This window comes from Galeopterus variegatus, unplaced genomic scaffold (assembly GCF_000696425.1).
Source record: "Galeopterus variegatus unplaced genomic scaffold, G_variegatus-3.0.2 Scaffold5975, whole genome shotgun sequence".
NCBI lineage: Eukaryota > Metazoa > Chordata > Mammalia > Dermoptera > Cynocephalidae > Galeopterus > Galeopterus variegatus.
In genome coordinates, this window is record NW_007732086.1 from 40,439 (window position 1) to 46,068 (window position 5,630).

The 5,630-nt window shown below is 37.2% G+C and overlaps 1 non-coding gene across 1 annotated transcript; it reads left to right on the forward strand.

The window, feature by feature from the left end:
- Positions 1–902: 902 nt before the first annotated feature.
- On the forward strand, positions 903–976 carry TRNAI-GAU. Its single transcript has one exon. It is a non-coding gene; the product is annotated as a tRNA-Ile (tRNA).
- The last annotated feature ends 4,654 nt before the right edge of the window (positions 977–5,630 follow it).

Below are 5,630 nucleotides of genomic sequence, written 5' to 3' on the forward strand. Positions count from 1 at the left end.
AGAGTCTGATAGACATATCAAAATAATTTAAAACTTCACATTTTTAAATCCTGCTTGTAAGGACTTAGGAAATGTGGCTTCCTGTAGGCTGAGGGCTGATCCTATTTGGCCGCAGTGGACACGTGTTGTCACTGCCTGTGCAGCACCCACGACACTTCCATCTGGCCACAGAGCCCTGAGTGATAACTGGAGATGGGCTCTTCTTCTCCCACTCAGTGCATGCTGACGTCACTCTGCAATCAGAGCAGCTCACCCCAGGCTGCAGTGTTTGGCTGAAAGATAGAATCAGTATCTAGACATTGCAACAGCAATAACTGCAGGAATTTTTCTAGACTTTAAGGAAATGAGGCACTGTCTTCTCAGCTCGGGTGTGAGAGGATGCGGGTAAGGCTGAGGCTGCCTGAGGATGGGACTCAAACTGATGATACAGCAGAATCAGGCATCTCAAGAGAGAGAGTCCTGCAACAATGTTATGCTGAGATTTTTCAGTTACCTTAATCACAAAGTCCTCTTTTTTTACTGAAAATTGTTTGAACTGAGTTTTCAGATTCATGCAATCGAAAAACATCCTGACTAATAAAACTAGTGCCTTCAGACACACTAGTTCTTGGTCACATGAAGAAGCGTAGCACTTTTTGAGCTCTTTATCACCAGTTAACTTTATATACCTAGAAATACCAAACTGGCTTAAATTTCACCATAAGGAACTCACGTTAGCTAAAAGGAAATAGAAATTTTCAAATGATAGTTTACAAAGTGATTTCCTTTGTAAAGTGGTTTTTAATGCTTTAATTTCTTAAAGGCTTAAAAGTTTTAAAGGCTTATATATACATGTATAATACTTTGTTTACAGTAAATAGTAAATCTCATTTCATGGCATAAATAAAAGAAGGCTAGGAGCTGGCCAGTTAGCTCGGTTGGTTAGAGCATGGTGCTGATGACACCAAGGTCCAGGGTTCGATCCCTGTACTGGCCAGCCACCAAAAGGAAAAAAAAAAAAAAGCAGGAAGGCTAGGACCTGAATATTTTTTTTTTCATTAAGTAGATCTAAGAAGTAAACAAATATACTCTCTACACCTTTTCAGTCCCTATGATTTTGTATAAAGATCATTAGTATTCCCAAGAGAAGTGAGCATCATAACTTGATTAATTACTATTTAAATTTTGACAAGGGCCGGCCCGGTGGCACACTGGAGAGTGCGCTGCTTGGGAGCACAGCGGCGCTCCCGCCGAGGGTTCGGATCCCATGTGGAGACCGGTTCCCGCTCACTGGCTGAGCGCGGTGCGGGCGCAACACCAAGGGTTGCGATTCCGTTGCCGGTCCCCGGTACAGGTGTGACACCGAGGGTTGCGATCCCGTTACCGGTCAGGAAAAAAGACAAAAAGGAAAAAAATAAAAATAAATAATAAATAAATTTTGACAAGATTTTCCTAAACAAATTTGTTTATTTGTAAAATGATTGATTATCTAAACTATATAAATATTTTTGCTAATTCCTCTAACAGTCATTTAAGTTCAATCAGAATTCTTGGCCAATAGAAAAATATCAGAGAAGGGAAAGTAGCAGTAGCTGTCCAGTGGAAACTTATGCAAAAACTCTAATCTAATGGCTCCAAAATAAACACTTGTTTTGTTTCAATAAATAAAATAAAATTGTCTCCTTTTATTACTATGTTCTAGTAAGTAAGTAACATTGGCAACTAAAACAACATATTAGCTTTAAAATGTAACAAAACTGGAAAATTCTAGTCAAGAAAGAAATGGGAGATTATATATATATGCCATGCAATTCTAAGATTATTACTGATGCAATTTTTTTTTTATAACTGGTAAGGGGATCTTAACCCTTGACCTGGTGTTGTCAGCACCATGCTCTCCCAAGTGAGCTAACCGGCCACCCCTACATAGGGATCCGAACCCGTGGCCTTGGTGTTATCAGCACCACACTCTCCCAAGAGAGCCACGGGCTGGCCCTATTAATGCAATTCTAAGGTTATTACTAATGTTGACACACTTCAGGTGTTTGCATTACATCAAAAAGATAGCATGCATCAAACCAGTAACAAAAGATAAACAGAAGTACCTGCAATTTACTAATGTGCATTATCAAAGTCAGGAGAAAAAAAAAACAAAACCAAAATAAATAATAGATAAGGCAGCACACCTTTGAACAGCCTGCTAAGCAAATACCAGCTTAAAACTGGTATACTGCAAAATTTTATAAATATAATATAGCAAAACTTTTAACATCAATGTAACATGAACTCAGTCAAGCTTTCAAAAAGAGATTTCTCTGCTGTTTCTCAGATATAATAATACTATTAACAATAATAGCTTCCACCTATTTAACACATAGGTGCCTGATACTCACTAAGTGTTCCATATATGTTAATTACCATTGATCTCATGGCAATACTATAAACTGGATAATACTCCCTCATTACAGATAAGGAAACTGGGGAGTTCTATATTAAATAACTTTGGAAGATCACACCATGGGAAAGAGGGGAGTCATCATTTGAAACCAGGTTGTCTGAATTAAAAGCCCATATTCTTACCCATTGTGGTAAAATGTTGTTCATTCATTCAACATATTTTTTGAGTACCTACTATGTGACAGATACTGTGAGAGGCCCTAGGGACATAATTATTAACAAAATCAGACACTGTCCTTGTCCTTACAGAGTTTAAAGTCTGGTGGGAGAAACAAACGTAATCCAATGCTCATAGAAATAGGAGCAAAATTAAAACTACAACTGTGATAAATTTTGTGAAGAAACAGAATGTGGTACTCCATGAGCATTGAGTAAAGAGATCCCACATAATCTGAAATATCAGGAATAGTTCACTACAAAAGAGTCACAGAGCTGAAATCTGAATGATCAAAAGGTGACAGGTATGTAGGTAACAGGGGAAACTGACAGAACGGAAAGCATGTGAAAAGGTCCTGTGGCAAAAAGAAACTCAGAATGTTTATGCAACTGCAAAGGGAAAAAGGACAATGTACCTGAAACATAGAGCATGGTACAAAATGAAGTTTATAGCTCAGAAACCTGGAAAGCCTGGAGTTAGGCTGGGCATAATGACATTTTATCCAAATGCGAGCAAATGAAGGAGAAACTTCCTTCAAACCTGTGTGTTCACTTTTCAAAAGCAGCCTCAATAGCAATGGTGACTATTTTAATTCATAAATATTTGCTAGGTCTAAAGTGAAACATTAGGCAAATGTCCCTTCAGTGCTTCTGAGGACCAGCTACATTTCATCCCCACTCCAGCTGCCTGGTTCAGGCTGCCACAGTGTATCACCACAGTTCCTCCTCTGCCTGCCATCATCTGGCTCTTTAACACTGCCTGATCTTTCTAGAGCAAAACCTGGATTATTTCGCCTGCTTAAAAGTTCCTCAATGGCTTCACATTGCCTAATAGGGAATACATAGTCTGGCTCTTGCCTACCCATCTAGTTTCATCTTTTGTTAGAAAAAGCCAGGACTTGGGGACATCTGGAGAACTGGTTCATTTCTTGATTCTCTGTTATTCCTAGCATATTGGCCTCATCTGCACGGTCCAAGGCAACTTCTTCCCATGCCCATGATCCAAATAAGTTGAACGGGGGGAAGACGGGAGGATAGTAAACACCTCCTTTAAAAGCCTAGCTGCCAAGTGTAGTTTGTGGCCACACCTGGCTACAAGGGAGGCTAGGAAATGTGGTCATTATTCTGGGAACTCACATATTCAAGTACTTCAATTAGTATGGAAGAAGAGAAAAATGAATTTAGGGGAATAACTGATATGAAAATTGAAATTAACATGCATTTTGTTAAATATGCTCCAAAATAAGTGATACAGTTGATATTAATTCTTTAGAATTTATGGAATAAATTATAACTTCCATTTTGGAAAAAAAAAATGTGCAATATGAATGTTGAGCTATTCTTTAGAAAATGTTTATAGAATAACATTATGGATACCCATTGCCAAAAAAATTACTGCCTCTCAAAACTTCTACATGACAATTTACCTAAACAATTCTTTGTACAGATTCTCTAATTATTAACAAAGTACTTTTACACTTGCAACTTGGTAATACTTTAAAAGAACTTCAGAGAGATTCTTTAGCAGCTGAGACTTTGGAAATAAGCACTTGGTTTCTCCCCTAACAGATAACAATGACTTCATTTGTATTGACCAGGAAAGAAGGTTCATTCTTCGCATGGGTTTCAAATTAAAACTCAACTATTAAATCATGATCTGTCAGGTAAGTAAAGCAAGAAAGGTAAATAGAAGTCCTTTTCTCATTTATTATTAATCTTGGAGATAAATAATTTATTAAAGTTTTTAATAACTAACATTTTCACTGACAGTGAATCTCGACTTGACTTAATATATCAGTTCATATTTATCATTCCTAGACACATGTATAGGACTCGAGTACAACAAAATTCCTTTCTTTACCTTCCCCACCTACCATAAGAACCAGAACTGAAATTACCGTCTTTGAAAAACATCGTTGAAGCCAAAAACCTACTTGAAATGCAAATTTTAAGCAGTTATATTCCTGTTATTAGCAATGACTTTGAACACTTAAGCCAAACACAAGCAACCAGTCCTTAAATCATTAACTTACTGTGGATTCCTAACATAACTATGTTTGTTGATTTGGGTAACAGACTTTTTAAGTCACTGTCTTTACTACATATGATATACTTAAACTGGACTAGTTTGAATGTTACAGGAAAGAAACAAAACTCTGATAACATTTGGTATCGTTAATCTCAAAATTACTTTTCTAAAGATATTACATTTTTAAACATCTAACAGAGGATTATATCATGTTAGAACTAGAAGAAATCAAATAACATTGGTTTATTTTTTCAAATTATTTTGTAATTTGTACATATCTATTTTTTTACTTTATTTCTCTGACCTGTGTGCAAATAACTCTCAAAGAAGTCCTCATTTGTACACTGTTACCAGTGAGGATTCCTAAAATAAGAGTCAATAAGAACAATGAAAAAATTCAAATTCTTAAACAGATTGTCCTAACATGTATCTTTTGGAATTGGCTTGAGGCAAAGCACATTACAACAAACTGAGTCAATAGGTAAAATACAAATTAATGAATAACAAAAATACTCTTAAGATTCCTAATCTTATAAAACAGGCATAAATATACTACATGTGCTCATCATATACTCAATCTCAGAGTATTAAAAAATATACTGTAGGAAAAAAAAACTCTTCAGTGTCACAGTGTGATTGCTCTGATATAAAACATGTTTGTTATAATACACAGTAAATAAACTCTCAATCAACAACAATGCTGCTTTTCCTAAGCAAATTTTGAATGATTTTTTTTTTTTTTTTTGTCCTTTTTTTCTTTTTTCGTGACCGGCAACGGATCGCAACCCTCAGTGTCGCGCCCGTACCGGGCTGGGACCGGCAATGGGATCGCAACCCTCGGTGTTGCACCCGCACCTCGCTCAGCCAGTGAGCCGCCGGTCTGTATGTGGGATCCGAACCCTCGGCAGGAGTGCCGCTGCACTCCCAAGCGGTGCACTGTAGCAGTGCGCCACCGGGCCGGCCCCTTAACCTATATTTAAATGCCTATCATTTTCCAGACACTTAATCT